This window comes from Rattus rattus, chromosome 3, assembly GCF_011064425.1.
Source record: "Rattus rattus isolate New Zealand chromosome 3, Rrattus_CSIRO_v1, whole genome shotgun sequence".
Lineage (NCBI taxonomy): Eukaryota > Metazoa > Chordata > Mammalia > Rodentia > Muridae > Rattus > Rattus rattus.
Genome location: NC_046156.1, coordinates 211,352,890 through 211,370,554, shown reverse-complemented (window position 1 = coordinate 211,370,554; position 17,665 = coordinate 211,352,890).

Genomic DNA, 17,665 nt, shown 5'->3' with positions numbered 1-17,665 from the left:
AAGCAAAAAAGACCACAGATACAACTTTGTGTAGCAAAAATGAAGCTGGAAACAGCACCAGTGCCAGAATTTAAAACATATTGCATATATATAGTAATTCAAACAGCCTGGTACTTGTGATAAAGATAAATACAGGTCAATGAAATCAAATCTGTGCATTTGTAGCCAGTTGATGAAGGAACAACATATACCAGGGAAAGGATGACATCTTCAACGAGTGGTACTTGGAAAATTAAAAGCCATGTACAGATTTACAGCAATAATATAGAATACTCACGTAGAATAACAAGTGCTGATGAGGACACAGAGGAAAACAAGCCCCACCCAGTATGGGTGAGAACATTGTTACTATAGAAATAATAGAGAACAATATAAAGTTCCTTCCAAAAATTTCGATCAATGACAAAGTATAGAAATTCAACTTCTGAACATATATTCAAAGGAAATAAATTCATATATATATGAATATTGTGCAGTCATAAAGAAGAATTAAATTCTAGAATTAAGTTCTAGAATTTCAGAAATGTGGAAGAAAGTAGAGAACATTATGTATGTTAATTGAAATAAATCTGATACAAAAACTAAAGAATTATATATCATGTCTTATTTTTAGAAATTAAAACAAAACTTGATCTGAATGTTGAATAATAACAGTCTGGAAGATGTGCATCTATCGGTGAAAACCAGAAAAGCATAGGTTGGACCTGACCTGTGCTCATGTGCGGAGGTGTGTTAATACATACTAATCAAATAAAATAGCTTTCGTTCTTTTTGAAGCAAACACTTGTCAGTAATTCCAACAATGTATAAAATACGTTTGGATCATATACTCTGTCTTTCCCCTTCCCCCTCATGCATCCTCCTCCTCACAAGTCCTATTCCTACTTCCAGGACATTTTCTTTTGAGTTTGTTTTCATTTATGTCCAGAGTCTTGTAGGTGAGCCTGGATATGGAACACCCACTGGAGTCTGGGAGACTCGCAAGTAGCCGCACTACTGAAGACAGTGATTCAGATCTCCAGCAGCCATCATCCTTCCATAGCCAAGTGCCTTTGGGAGGGGTAGGGCCTTTGCCCAGATACGACTAACCTTTGGCAGGCTCAGCATAGACAAATACAGCTATTATGACTTCAAGATTATAACAACCAGTTCTTGTCCAAAAGGTAGCACAGCAATGTCCTCCTCTCGTTTGGACCTTATATTCTTTCCTCATTTTCTGAAATGTCCTCGGAGACGATGGATAGTCCCACTTAGGGCTGAACACTAAGTACTGATTTATTTTGAGCATCATGAGCTGCCATGTGTCTCTGCATTCACTACTGGTTATTGCAAAAAAGAAGCTTCTGTGATCAAGGCTAAAAGCAATATGTAAGAGGTGACTGGATGTCCATTTAACAATACAGCATTGATTAGGTTATGGTGGCACTGGATATGAATTTATTAGCATTGTCATCAAAACAGAAGAAAAATGAAAATACCATATAATAATCTCTGAATCAAAGTAAAATTTACTAAATATTACTTCAGTATTTGTAGCGGGATAATCATTGATTTTAAGATAACTTCAAAATTTTGTTGCTTCTTTTAATCAACAATAACTTTCTGTGCTGATGTCATGAAATGCAATGGACAATTTATCCAAGCTTAGTGTGAGAGGATGGTCATCATATTTATCAAGACCTGGTATCAAAGGGAGCCAATGGTATATATGTGGCAAAGGCTGTGAAGTAAGAATGATGTCATTATTTTCCTTGGACTTTTATATATTTCATGCCAGTAAATTTCTGTGCACTTGAAATCCTACACATATGTAAACAGACCTTCAAAATGTCTTAAGATTCATTCAATAGTGAATTTATCTTAGCTTTGAAGATCTGACCTTAATAAGTGCCTATAGTATAGATGAAATCATAATACTTTACAATTAGGTTGGATATACCTGCTGGGATAGCAAAGAGGCCGGCCACAATTTTCACTTTGAAATTAAATTTAGAATCTTGCTTCTGATCTTATTATCTAGGCTAATTGAAATTCTCAGCCACCAATATAATATAGAATCCGCATGTTCATGCCTGTAATCTCAGCACCCAGAAAGCTGAAGCAGGAGGATCACCAGGAATTTGAAGCCAACCTTGGCTACAGAGTGGTTTACATTTTTTCTTGGAGAATAAAGTATTGTTTTTTAAGAAAAAGACTAAATTTCTTCCTATACCTCCTCTTCCCTGATTGAAGTAAATCTTCTAGACAAGTGCTAAGAAGCCCCACTTCTCCCTCTGTATAAGATTGCTCTAGACTGGTCACATATTGGCTATGATAAAGCAGCAACACCATGTTTTTTTAAAGTTGTTGTTTGGCAAATCTCTCCCTCATCCTGACAAACTTTCTGTTTTGGAGACTTTAAGTTAAGCATCCTCTTTCAGGTGTCTTGTGTGTGTCTTGTCTGAAAAATAGCCGGCCTCAATGAGTGTGAGACATGGAGACACCACAGTCTAGTAGAAGCCTAGCTTAGTACTATCAGGCATACACCAGTCCTACACACTAGTCTGAGCTGTAGAGACTGACTCTTGAAATCACATCTCTCTGAGGAAGACAGACCATCTCCTAGCCCCTCCCCACCTTTCTAAACCTCCCCAAGGACTGACTTGCAGCAAGACGATCATGGGTCCTATGCAGGGTCCTTTCTAAAGTGTTTTATGTGATTTTCTGACACTTTCCTCATCTATATGTGGCTGTGATGGGAGATACGCAGGAGTCAATCGGTAAGGATTTGCACCCTGGAAACTTAGCGTGAAGCCTTCATCTTGGGAAGCTTGATGAGTATTCACCAATTTACTAGGTATCTGAGAATCGTCTAAAGCATTGAGGTCAGTTTGTTTTTCTCTTTTATGAGTTCTGAAAACCTAAATCTCACATGTCCTTAAGAGCCATTTCTTCCTGTTGTGTGAAACTATTTCTGGGAGAAATGAACAAATGTCTACTGACTCCAGACAGAGCACCAATGACACAGCAATGTAAACAAAAGTCCAACTTGGTGAACCAATGAGTTTCGTTGGGGTTGCTTTTAAGAATATAGGTGAGGGGTTACTTACAGCAGTAGAAACGATAGCTCATCACGAAAGCTCACCCCAGCATGGGTGACGGTTCAGGAGACCTGGAAGTTTAGTGTTCACCTCCACACTTGCGGTTGGACTCTGTCTCTTTCAGGCAGCCACGCTGCTTGCTGTTTCCTTAGGTATTGCTGTTGGTTGGAACTTCTATGCAGCATAGCTTGTCTGACGGCACCCCTTATTACTGCTTATCCATGTTTGAAGTGGGAGGAGCTTGGTGAGTCTGGTCAGTTTCAGAGACTTCTGAAGCCTTTGCGTTTACTTCCTAAGCTGTAGAAGCTCCCATGCAGGGTAAGATGTTTCACCTTTCCCTAGAAACATCTTTATAAACTTCTCTCTGAGATGGAAGGTTTCAGTTTAGAGGAAACAGATATATTTTAGAATTCTTTTAAGCATTTTGACTGTTTAATTCCTAAGCTTTATTGATCCTTGTCTGTCTTTGTGAGATTAGTAATCCCCTCCCTCAGTTTCTAATGTGGTATGGGAAGTATAAAAGTCTGAGTTTTCCAGATTGAGGGCATAAAGGTCACATACAAGGTTTTTACTCCAAGACAGAGAATCACTTTCAACACCTAACACATTTTCTAGAAATACCCAGTAATAACTGAAGGAAGAGAGATAGATAACAGAACAATCAACTATTGATATTGTATTATCATACTATGGCTATGGATTAGTATACAACCAGCAAGTGGCCAACCATGGTCTTTCCTGCCAAGAGGAAAATGCTTTCAAAACAGGGACAATAGAACTGTTTTAATAGAAGATAAGCAATCCCAAGAACAAGCAAATCAGAAATGTAACTTAATTTGTAAACAAGTATATTAACAATTTAAAAGGATAATCACTTTTATAAGATTACTGCACTTAAATTTTAGTGGTAACTTTTATAATCTATTCAATTAGCTACTTAAAATGCTTATAAAATGGCATAAAATATGATGGGCAGTCATAGAAACACCCTGGGCTGCTCTTACTGGAGACACTGATGACATCCTTCCATTCTTGTGGGATTATTCTGCAGTTATTTTCATGTTCTCTTTTGAGAGAACATTGTTCTTTATTTACCCTTTCAATTATTTGCGTTGACATTATTCCAATTCAAATGAATAGAGACATCCTTTATCCACTTGGATCAAAATCAGCATTGGTGCAGCTTTACATCAACTCTCACACATTTTATTTATAGCAGGAATGGGGGATAGAAGCATGGAAATTGTACTTTCTGTATTCAGAACTCTCCTTAAACTACTTCAAATACTCTTCCTTTCGTTTTCTTTTTTTAATAATGACAGCTGCACAATTGGTCCATCTGACAAGTTAAGATTTGGATCAAGTTTAGATGGCTGAGAGTTCAAAAACTACTGTTTAAAATGGAAACTTGGAGACTATCATCTACAGTGGTAAAATCAACCACTGTGGCCAGGTAAGTGAGGATGAAGCAACATTAGGAATGCAACTTTAGATGTGTATGCAAGGAAGAGAGGTGAGGGGTCACTTATGACGAACTTCATCGCTGTCATTTAAAATTCAATTCTTTCATTAATCATCCTTAGGCATTTGATACTAAGTTATAACACTGTGTGATCTGATCCACTTCTGATTTCTTCTAGCTACTAATGCCTTGCAGATGTACCTATTCCTAGCTGACTTATCAGCATTCAAACCAATTGGACATTTCTCAAGTGCCTAAAATTCGGTCAGGTGCTTAGCAGAATGTGCTAATAACAATAATGGTTCCTCTCTTCGTCTCCTTCTTTGTCTATCTACCTCTCTCCCTCAGTCCCTCCCTCTGTCCCCCCTCTCTCCAGACTAAAGCCAAAGAGGAAGTGACATATCCCTGAGATATTCAAACTTCTGCCTGAAGGTCAGTTGGCTTTGCCAACATATGTTGCTGATTTTGCAACATGAAAGCCATCTGGAAAGAATAGCCCAGTGAACTGCTACTCTCTGTTTTCTTAAATTCAGTTGTAGCCAAATGTTTACAGAATGATCTGAAGAGTTTTGCAGTTTCTTGTTATGGGTCTTATTAAAGCTTGGCAAACCTTTACTAGCAAGCCTATCAACAACCCACCAGGCATTTAATGTCACTATTAGAATGCTTGAATTTTTATGTTTATTGAACATTTTTTAATTGGAAGCCCCAGGGCCTTTTCTGAACGGTTGCCCACATTGCCACAGGAAAGTGTGGCATGCATACTCAGCTTGAAATGGCAGTGGCAGCTGAGGAGAAACAATGCCTTTGTAAGCCTAGGAGAGGCCAGGGAAGCAGGCCACCAATGAGCTATCTGGAGAAGTAGCTACAGTGTGGGTGCTTTAAGGAAAAAGAAACAATATAAACTAGGCAATCAGTGGGTTTCCATTTTATAGTTTCCACTGTTAAACCCAAAATATTCACACAATGAAGAAGTGCTATTCAAAAGTCAAGGAATGTCACCTACACTAGGATTGCCGGTCATATTCATATGCATATTTGTTAACTATGTATCAATGTTTTAAAAGGCACTCCAGGAAAAAAAAATGGTAGCATTTCCTTTAGTATCCAGAGTGAGAGTGCCAGGTTGGTCATATGCATTTTCAATGATTAAAACTCAAAGAATTTCCTGTGCATTTACATCAAACTGCCAAGTCTTGCAATCATGCTTCAAACCCTTCTGAACTATAGCTGAGTCCTGTGCCCAGTCCTGATGAGAGCACGAGAGTCTGGGCTCTGAAGCCACACCATAGGATTTAAATTCCAGGTCTATTCCCTACCAACCTACTTAACTTCAGTTTGTTTTTATATTTTTTTCACTGTAAAACAAGAATGAAAATGTTGAGTAGAATTCACAAATGTTATCCTATGTACCCCCACACCGGATGATCCTTGGGGGTAGGGGTGAGAAGGCACAGAATTAAGGACTCAGATTCCTAGGACCAGGTGAGGAGCAGAAGCAGCAGACTTCTCCATCCCTTGGTCTGGAATACAGATGACACCAGTGGACTGGCTGACCTGTCACAGGTTCTGTCTTTATCCCCAGGTGTCAGGCAGGTTCTTCTTCTTCTTCTCCTCCTCCAACTCCTCCTCTTCCTCCTCCTCCTCCTTTTCCTTCTTCTTCTTAAATCTATTTAGCCGATCAGTGCTGCCAGTATGTGTTATATGTATGTTGTCCCGCATCTACTGCAGTGCAGGTAAATTTTAGGGATGACAGCCTTGAGGACTCTAACCCCTGAAGTTATCATTTGCCAATAGAAGAGCTTTGCCAGTGATGGAGCTTTGCATTGCTTCTGCCATGGCTCCTTACATCGTCCATTAGATTGACACTGGAGACCCATTCTGTGCTGGTACTTGGTCTAACTTGTTTTTGCAGGGGTCCTGGGTGCGTTGTCACAACTGCTGTGTGTTCACATATGCAAATGGAAAACCTTTAATAACAAGTTGTGTTGAGTCCTGAGAACACTTCTCACTCTGGCCGCCTCCAGCCTTTAATTGGCTCTTACAATTTCTCTGTCTTGGACTTCTAGGGTGCCCGATCCTTGAGAGAGCAAACGTGATGAACGTAGGGTTGAGCATCCTGTACATTGATTATTTGTGTTTCCCCATGTTAACCATCATCTACTGCTCAAAGATGCTTTTATACAGAGGGAATGAGAGGCTTTCATCTATGGGTAAAATAATAAATCATTAAGAGTCAGGTTACTATTTTGTCTATTTGGCAGAATAATGATTTCCTATTGTTTATGACCCATTAGTCCAAGTTTCTTGGTCCTAATAGTAGACAAAGATAAGTTTTGTATTGTGGAGAAAAACAAGAGCAATGGCAATGGCTTGCAATGTTTCAGGCCCATGAGACCTCATTGGTAAACAACTTCAGGACACCCATTTCTGGCACCAGGATTTTATTTGATAATCTGATGATTAGGAGAAAAGCTGTCTCCATTAGAGATTAAGTCCACTGACACTGTTTTTATATGTGTGTTATTGTGGATTTATTTGTATATAGAACATTTTGCATTCATTTTCCTTCAGATTTGTTGACCATAGGTAGAGTTAGGTTTAAATAGGCCACTAGATTGTTCCCCAATTTCACAAGAACTTACTGCTACAAATATCTACATCCGAATCATAATTTTAGACATGGGTAGCTCTTGAGTTTAAAAACCTGTGATCCTATTCTTACATTTTTTATGTCTGACTAGTTTGTATATGTTCTTATTCCTCGGATATTCAGATTTTATGTCAATTATTCCAGACTTATAATAAATCTGTCAATATTCCATTTTTTAATATAGTGGTCATTCTTATTCTAACTTATCAAAATCTCAGAGCATATTTTATCAAAGAACATTTAATTATAGCAGCTATCATTTTGGTGCTGTTAAAATCATCTAAGAAAACTAGCCTTTAGCAATTGTATCTGCATTTCTATGTTTAGTTTAGATCAGAGCTGGCTGCTTGATCTAAAGTTTGAAGTAAATTAGACACATTACACAAGTACACACAGTGTGGTCTTTAGTTGGATTTTGTCGACTTTTCTCAACATGTGAAAAATCTGTTTCTATTCGTTTATATTCTTATGTCTTCCACTGTGCTTTTTCTGAACCTAAGCTCTCTGTTCTACCTTGTATATAATGCTAAAGACGGTGGTTTCAAATTTTATCTCTGGTAGATGACTCTGAAATATTCACTTCAGCCTTCAAAATTCCAATGAGCTCCTCTCAAAGCCTGCTGTCCCCTTCTTCTTAGATGACATCACTCTATTCTGAGTATAACACATTTTGCAATGGATTCATCATTCCCCAAGATCAATTCTTTCTAATTACCTTACTGTTTTCCTCTCACTCCTCAGGAAACCAGCATCACCATTGGCTCCTCTACCCTTATTCCAGATCCACCCAACCACACATCATTGAGCATTTGATTATATTTGCTGTCTACCAATCCTTCTGGTATGTCCCCTTACATCTTCCATTAGATTGACCAGTGTCTACAATTGCACATAATAATAGCTGCTGAACCGATAAATGAATGTTCCTGCCTCAGTTTCTTTACTCCTTCAGAATATGCCAGAGTAATCACTCTTTTTAAACTATGTATTCCTTGAGTCGTGTCAATTGAATCCCTTCACTGCTTTTACTCACTCACCTTTGCAGTGTTTCTTAGTCTTAAGTTCACAAGTAATAATGTCGTTTTTACTGGTCAGTGACAATGTGACAGAAACTGTCACCGTAAGAACAGTTTTTCTCATCAACTGTCAAGGACAATGTCTACAAAAGTGATTATGCTCCTAAATATCAGATGAGTATCAACTGGGCCCAATCCATGTGTTTTTTTCCTCATAAACCACAGATTATATAATAAGATTTATATTCTGGATTCTGGTATGGAACCTTTTTGTAATATGTTCTAAATTCCCCAGAAGAGCATTATTATTTGTATCTCTTACATAAAAATTTTCTTCTTATAATCCTCCATCTACAAATATGTCATGTATGATGCTATGTTTTGCTTTTACTTATAGAATTAGTTGGCTATGATAGAGTACAACTTTTTTTGAATGGGGAAACTGAATAAACACAAAGCTTTCCCTTAAAGCACACAACAAAGCTGTTTATTGTGCTTGTGAACACTTTAGGGCATATGTGTCTGCTTATCAGTAAAGACTCTGAATTCTGAGGAGGTATAAGAGGTTGTAATAGTGAAGCAGATAGAATTTGATGTGAGATATTCTAGCTTTGCCTCCAGTGGGAGTTTTACTTTTTTTTTTAAAGGGAGAGTGGCCATATATTTTGACCTAACACCAGATTACTGATCTTTAAAATGTTTTGTAAAATTTTAGCTTGCCTCTGTTGGAGTTGCGCATCATTTTATTACATGATATGAGGATATGCTGACTCCAAAGTGACTGAAGTCAACAGAAAGTTGAAGAATCTTCAAGAAGAGTCAGAGAACTTCTGTTCTTTGGACTTCATATTTTTTCTTTTCCCACATGCTGTTTCTAACAGTCTTTGGCTGCATCTCTTATCTAGAACAGATTTGCTCATCAACTTTCATGACCACCATCTACAAAAAGTGATTATATTCCTAAATATCCATGTGTGCCTTTTCACACAATGCTAAATATTGCAAATGTTAAAACTTAAGAGACATTTCTATGGAGGGGAATAAAATCTTCTCACATAGATAAATCCTTCCTGCAGGAGACACCTTGCTCAGAGGACACAACGGGCACCCACTTCGATGACTGTACTCAAGGGCAGGTCAGTCACAGATGTGTGCTTTGTAGGAAGTAAAGGTCAGGTAAACCAATCTTTACCTGTATCTAGCTTCTGAGCATTCTGGAAAATTCTGAAGCATTTTAAAGAAGAAAAGATGACTTGAAGTTATTTTATGCTACATTTTCCATTCTCTTCTAAGTAAAGATCACTAACCAGATCTGCTAAATGTGTGCTTTTATTTAGGTTGACAAAACTTTGGAAGCTCTTTATCTTTTCACAGCAAGCCCTTTGGTGATTGTAACAGATTCCTGTGACAATCAACCCAAGAGGGTTATTTAGGTGATGAACTTGAATGTTTGTTTCCATTATCAATTGGCAGCTTAACTTTGGGTGTATGGTGAAGCAACATCATAAGAGAAGATTATAGACCCAAACCACTGGAAGAAAAAGAATATTGAAAGAACCAGAGGTCTCACAATCCCACCCGAGAGCATGTCCACAATAGAATAAATCTCCTACTAGGATCTAACCCTTAAAAGTTTCTACAATTCATCAATTGTGTCAAACTGGTGACTCTTTTTTTAAAATACATAGATCTTTGGGGATTTAGATATTTTGGCTCTAAACAGTAGCTGTAGTTAGTTATATTTGTGAGGTACTCTAAAGTTGCGTATAGCCAAATATTTTTCAAAAGTGCAAAAAAAGTGTCAGTGGTAAGAAAAGTTATGATCCAGTGCAAATGTCTTTGATTTCTAATCCCTGGAACCCGTGATGTTATGATATAATTATAATAACATGCCTTGAGCTAGAGAAAAGCTCTGACTTTTCAGTGTAGAACCAATCTAACTCCCAGATCCTTAGAGATGATCTGTTTTTAAAGGAAGAAAGGTTGAATGCCATTGCAGGAAGTGGCCATTGGCCAAAACATGGAAACTTTCTCAAGATACGAAGGGCAAGGAAATAGTCTTCTCTCCATAGTTCTAGGGGAGAAGTCAGCTTCTCATATAAAAATACTATAAATCGCAAATCCATGTTGTAGTAAGTAGCTCAGATTTGTTACCAAAGCCACAGACAACTAATAGACATTTATATGATGATTTTCTCCAGCGAAGCATGGAAAGAACATGCACATGTTTTTCAATGGTGAGAATCTAGATTCTAACTTTTGCGTTTCTCAGCAAATACATAATATTTACCTACTTCCTAAGCTAACTATAGCAAAATTTTCATCTTAAACAAGGCTTATTAAAATGTGCATTCCAGGGTTGGGGACTTAGTTCAGTGGTAGAGTGCTTGCATAGCAAGCTCAAGGCCCTGGGTTCAGTTCTCAGCTCCAAAAACAAAAACAACAAAAACAAAAAAACAAAAACAAAACAAAACAAAAACCATTTATTTAAAAACTGTGCTTTGCATGTTCTTCCCTATTTAAGGTATATAATTTAGTATTTCTACTGTAGTCATAGGAGTGATATATATACACATAGACATATATATGATTATATATATATGTATACATATAGAGAGAGAAAGAGAGAGAAAACAGAGATAGACAGACAGACAACACGAGAGAGAGAGAGAGAGAGAGAGAGAGAGAGAGAGAGAGAGAGAAACAGATATTTATCAAACTTGCTATACAGCACATACTGGCCTAAATATCTTTTCTAAAAATTAATTATTTCTTATTATTAGTATTACTTATTATTTGTTTTACATCCTGCTTACTAGCCCCTCTCAGTAACCCTCTCCCACAGTCCTTCCCTCTGTCCTTCTTCCTTTTCTCCTCTGAGAAGGTAGGGAGCCTTGGGTATCCCTTGAACCTCCCACATCCCATTGAAGCCAGATAAAGCGGCCCAGCTAAAAGATTCTCCCCATTGAATTTGTAAAATACAGGTGAGGGGCAGGTACAGGATAGAAGGAGGCCTGTCATTGGATGAGAAAGAAGGATGGACAGGAGAGAAGTTTGAAGAAAGTGGAGGAGACTGAAATAGAAAGGAGGAAGAGACAGGAGGGAGAGGGCAAGAAACCATAGCAGGTGACTTTAAGATTCTGCTCTGTGTATTTACAGGTTGTTATTAATGTTCTTAAGGGATGGATGATACTGGGCTTTGTATGTTAGGTGGGCAATTACAACTTATCGATTGAGCCAAAAAAAAAAAAAACCCCAAAAAACAAACAAACAAACAAAAAACCAAAAAAGAACATATCCCACATACAGGCCTTGATTTCTTAAGGTTTCTATCGTCACTTCAAAGTGTTGAGATTGTAGATGTGTGTCAATATAGTTCTATCTGAAATAGATTTATAATTTTATAATATTTTAACCTCCAAAGACAAAACACATATACATTAGCATACAACCTTCAACTCCTCACCATAAAATGCACCTACCACTAGCCTATATACCATCTCTACAAATTTCCCTACTTGGAATATTTCACATAACTAAGATGCTACAGCACCTGGTCTTTTGTACTTGTCTTCTTTGATTTAGCATGGTATTTTTAATGTTCCCTCATGAATCACATTCTTTTTTTGTGCTTATACTATTTCTCTACATGGAATACATGTTTTCTTCTTTTGTTGTTAATAAGAACCCAAGATGACCAAAGGTCAGCATAAGAAAACAGTCAACAACAGACAGAGCAATATGGCCAGGGCCCAACTATTGTAGTATAGCAAGCCCTGGAATTCCAACACAGCTGAAGCACTGGAAAATGACCTTAAATACAACTTTGTGAAGATGATAGAGGACCTTGAAGAGGAAATTATTAAATCCCATAAAAATTGAGAAATCCCATAAAGATTAAGAATCAACAAATGGAACCTCATAAAATTTCAAAGCTTCTGTAAGGCAAAGAACACTGTCATTAGGACAAAAGGGCAATCAATAGATTGGGGAAAATGTCTTTGACAATCCTACATTCAATAGAGGACTAATATCCAATATATACAAAGAATTCACAAAGTTAGACTTCAGAGAATCAAATAACCCTATTAAAAATGGTGTACACAGCTAAAAACAATTCTCAGCTGAGGAATATTGATTGACTGAGAAGCACCTAAAGAAATGTTTAACATTTTTAGTCATCTGGGAAATGCAGATCAAAATGACCCTGAGATTCCAATTCACACCAGTCAGAATGGCTAAGAACAAAAACCCAAGTGTCAGCACATGCTGACAAGGATGCGTAGAAAAAGGAATACTCCTCATTATTGGTGGGATTGCAAGCTGTACAACAACTCTGGAAATCGGTCTGGCAGTTCTTCAAAAAATTGGATATAGTACGACCTGAGAACCAAGCTATAACACTACTGGGCATATACCCAAAAATGCTGAACATATAACAAAGACACATGCTCCACTATGTTCATACCAGCCTTATTTATAATAGCCAGAAACTGAAAAATCCAGATGTTTTTCAACAGAGGAATGAATACAGAAAATGAAGTACATTTACACAATGGAGTACTACTCAGCTATTAAAAAAATTGACTACATGAAATTCTTAGGCAAATGGATGGAACTAGAAAATATCATCCTCTCTGTTCCCAGATACCTTTAGGGAGAGAGCTGGATTCTCAGAATTGAGGACAATGCTGAGAGTACAGTTGAGACCACCACTTCTGCTCACACACTTGGCTCAATAGGAACTCGCCTGGAGTCCCTAAGCACAGGAACAGTGGAACAGTATGAGACAGAATCCTTCTAGTTTTCACATGTGCCTAGACCTGACCCTGTAACACAACTTTCTGTACCCAGATCCCACTGGAAGAAAACCAGTCTCCAGTAGTGCTTTCACATTTGAGAGCACAGATCCCATGGGAAGAGAGCTGAATTCTCAGAAGTGTCGACAATACTGAGAGCACAGTTAATACTACCACTTCTGCTCTCACACCTGGCTCAACAGGAACCCACCTGAAGCCCTCTGGGCACAGGAACGGAGGACCAGTCTGGGACATGATCCTTCCAGTTTCTTACTGTACCTGGAGCTGACCCTGTGTCACAACTCTCTGTAACTAAATACCTATGCGATAAAGCCAGTCTTCAGGAATGCTGACATACAGGGTTACAGGAGGATAGGCCACTGTCAGAGACAGCAAGACAAGCTAACGTCAGAGTTAAGCAGATGGTAAGAGGCAAGGGCAAGAACATAAGCAGCAGAAACCAAGGCCACTTGGAAACGTCAGAACTGAGCTCCCCCACCACAACAAGCCCTGGATATCCCAACACACCAGAAAACCAAGGTTTTGATTTAAAATCACAACTTATGATGATATTAGAAGACTTTAAGAAGGAAAAAAATAACTCCCTTAAAGCAAAACAAGACAACACAGGTAAACAGGTAGAAGTCTTAAAGAGGAAAAACAAAAATTCTCCCTTAAAGAATTACAAGAAAACACACAAGAACAGGTGAAAAAATTGAACAAAACCATCCAGGTTCTAAAAATGGAAATAGAAACAATAAAGAAATCACAAAAGGAGACAACCTTGGAGTTAGAAAACCCAGAAAAGAGATCAGGAGACATAGATGAAAGCATTACTAACAGAATACAAGGGATAGAAGAGAGAGAACCTCAGAGGCAAAAGATGACATAGAAATCATCGACACAACCATCAAAGAAAATGCAAAACACAAAATGCTGCTAACCTAAAACATCCAGGAAATCCAGGACACAAGGAGAAGATCAAACCTAAGGATAATAGGTATAAAAGAGAGTGAAGATTCCCAACTTTAAGGGCCATATATATCTTCAACAAAATTAGAGAAGAAACCTTCCCTAACCTAAAGAAAGAGATGCCCATAAACATACAAGGAGCATACAGAACTCCAAATAGCTTGGACCAGAAAAGAAATTCTTCCTATCATATAATAGTCAAAACACCAAACTCACAAAACAAAGAAAGAATATTAAAAGCAGTAAGGGAAAAAGGTCAAGTAAGATATAGAAGCAGATCTATCAGAATTACACCACACTTCTCACCAGAGACTATAAAAGCCAGAAGATCCTGGGAAGATGTCATACAGACCCTAAGAGAACACAAATGCCAGCCCAGGCTACTATATCCAGCAAAATTCCCAATTAACATAGCTGGAGAAACCAAGATATTCCATGACAAAACCAAATTTACACAGTATCTTTCCACATATCCAGCACCACAAAGGATAATAGATGGAAAACTCCAACACAAGGAGGAAAACTGCATTCTAGAAAAAGCAAGAAAGTAAGTTAATTTCAACTAACCCAAAAGAAGATAGTCACAGAAACATAATTTCACCTCTTAACAACCAAGATAACAGGAAACAGCAATCATTGGTCCAACACTAATGAACTCAATTCCCCAAGACATAGACATAGACTAACAGACTGTATATGTAAAGAGGATCCAGCATTTTGCTGCATACAGGAAATATACCTCAGTGAAAAAGATAGACAGTATCTCAGAGTAAAAGACTAGGAAACAATTTTCTAATCAAGAGGTCCCAAGAAACTAGCTGGAGTAGGCATTCTAATATCGAATAAAATCAACTTTTAACCAAAAGTTATGGAGAAGATAAGGAAGGACACTTCATATTCATCAAAGGAAAAACCCATCAAGATGAACTCTCAATCCTGAATATCTATGCTCCAAATGCATCGGGACCAACATTCATAAAAGAAACCTTACTAAATAAAGCTCAAAGCACACATTGCAACTCATGCAGTACTAGTGGAAAACTTCAACACTCCACTCTCATCAATGGACACATCATGGAAACAGAAACTAAACACAGACCCAGAGAAACTAACAGAAGTTATGAACCACAAGAATTTAACAGATATCTATAGAATATTTCATCTTAAAGCAAATATATATACCCTTTTGCAGCACCTCATGGTACCTTCTCCAAAATTGACCAATCAGTCACAAAACAGGATCCAGTAGACACAAGATTGATGTAATCTCTTGCAGTCGATCAGATCACCACGGAGTAACAACAAAAATAACAACAAAAATGACAGAAAGCCCACATACACATGGAAGCTGAACAATGCTCTATTCAATGATAACTTGGTCAAGGAAGAAATAAAGAAAGATATTAAAGACTTTTTAGAATTTAATGAAAATGAAGTACCAAACTTATGGAACACAAGGAAAGCAGTGATAAGATGAAAACTCAAAGATCTGAGTGCCTCCAAAAATAAACTGGAGAGAGCATACATTAGCAGCTTGACAGCACACATAAAAACTCTAGACGAAAAAGAAGCAAATACACACAAGAGTAGGAGAAGGCAAGAAATATCAAACTCTGGGGTGAAGTCAACTAAGTAGAAACAAAGAGAACTATACGAAGAATCAACAAAACCAAAAGTTTTTTTGTTTTTTGTTTTTTTTTTTTTTTTTGAGAAAAATGACAAGATAGATAAAACCTTAGCCAGAATAACCAGAAGGCACAGAGAGAGTATCCAAATTAACAAAATAAGAAATGAAAAGGGAGACACAACAACAGAGTCTGAGGTAATTAAAAATCATCAGATCCTACTACTAAAAGAATATATTCAGCAAAACTGAAAAATCTGGATGAAATGGACAATTTTCTGGACTGAAACCAGGTACCAAAGTTAAATAAGGACCAGATACGCCATCTAAACAGTCCCATAACTCCTAAGGGAATACAAGCAGTTATTAAAAGTCTGCCAACCAAAAATAATGACCAGGACAAGATGGGTTTAGTGGAGAATTCCATCAGATCTTCATTGAAGACCTAATACCAATATTACCCAAACTATTCCAGAAAGCAGAAACAGAAGGACCATTACCCAATTCATTCTATGAAGCTACAATCACATTTATACCTAAACCACACAAAGACCCAACAAAGAAAGCAAAGTTCAGACCAATCTCCCTTATGAACATCCATGCGAAAATGCTCAATTAAATTCTTACAAAGAGAATCCAAGAACACATCAAAATGATCATCTATCATGATCAAGTAGGCTTCATCCAGGGATGCAGGGATGGCTTATTATATGGAAATCCATCAATACAATATACTATATAAACAAACTCAAAGAATAAAACCACATGATCATCTCATTAGATGCTGAGAAAGCGTTTGACAAAATTCAACACTCTGTCAATTTAGAAGTATTGGAAAGATCAGCAATTCAAGGCCCACACCTAAACATAGTGAAAGCAATATACAGCAAACCAGTAGCCAATATCAAACTAAATGGAGAGAAACTTGCAGCAATTCCACTAAAAGCAGAGACTAGACAAAGCTGCCCACTCTCTCCCTACCTTTTCAATATTGTACTGGAAGTTCTAGCCAGAGCAATCAGACAACAAAAGGAGGTAAAGGGGAAACAAATTGGAAAGGAAGAAGTCAAAATATTACTATTTGCAGGTAAAATGATAGAATACTTAAGTGTCCCCAAAATTCCACTATAGAACTACTGAGCCTGATAAACAACTTCAGCAAAGTGACTGGATTTAAATGAACTCAAACAAATCAGTAGCCTTCCTCTTCTTAAAGGATAAACAGGCTGAAAAAGAAATTAGGAAAATGACAACCTTTGCAATAGTCCAAAGTAATATAAAATACCTCGGTGTGACTCTAACCAAGCAAGTGAAAGATCTGTATGACAAGAACTTCAAGTCTCTGAAGAAAGAAATCAAAGAAATTCTCAGAAGATGGAAAGACTTCCCATGCTCATGGATTGGCAGGATTAATATTAAGGATTAATATTATAAAAATGTCCCTCTTGCCGAAAGCAATCTACAGATTCAATGCAATCCCCATAAAAATTCCAACTCAATTCTTCATAGTGTTAGAAAAAGCAATTTGCAAATCCATTTGGAATAACAAAAAACCAGGATCGCAAAAACTATACTCAACAATAAAAGAACTTCTGGGGAAATCACCATCCCTGACCTCACGCAGTATTACAGAGCAATCTTGATGAAAAAAAAAAAAACAAAACAAAAACTGTGTGGTACTGGTACAGAGACAGGCAGGTAAGATCAGTGGAATAGAACTGAATACCCAGAATGAACCCAAACACCTAAGGTCACTTGATCTTTGACAAAGGAGCTAAAACCATCTAATGGAAAAAAGGAAGCATTTTCAACAAGTCGTGCTGATTCAACTGGAGGTCATCATGCAGAAGAATGTAAGTTGATCTATTCTTATCACCCTGTACAATGCTCAACTCAAGTGGATCCAGGACCTCCACATCAAACCAGATACACTAAAACAAATAGAAGAGAAAGTGGGGAAGAACCTCAAACACATAGGCACAGGGAAAAATTTCCTGAACAGAATATCAATGGCATATGCTATAAGATCAAGCATAGACAAATGGGACCTCATAAAATT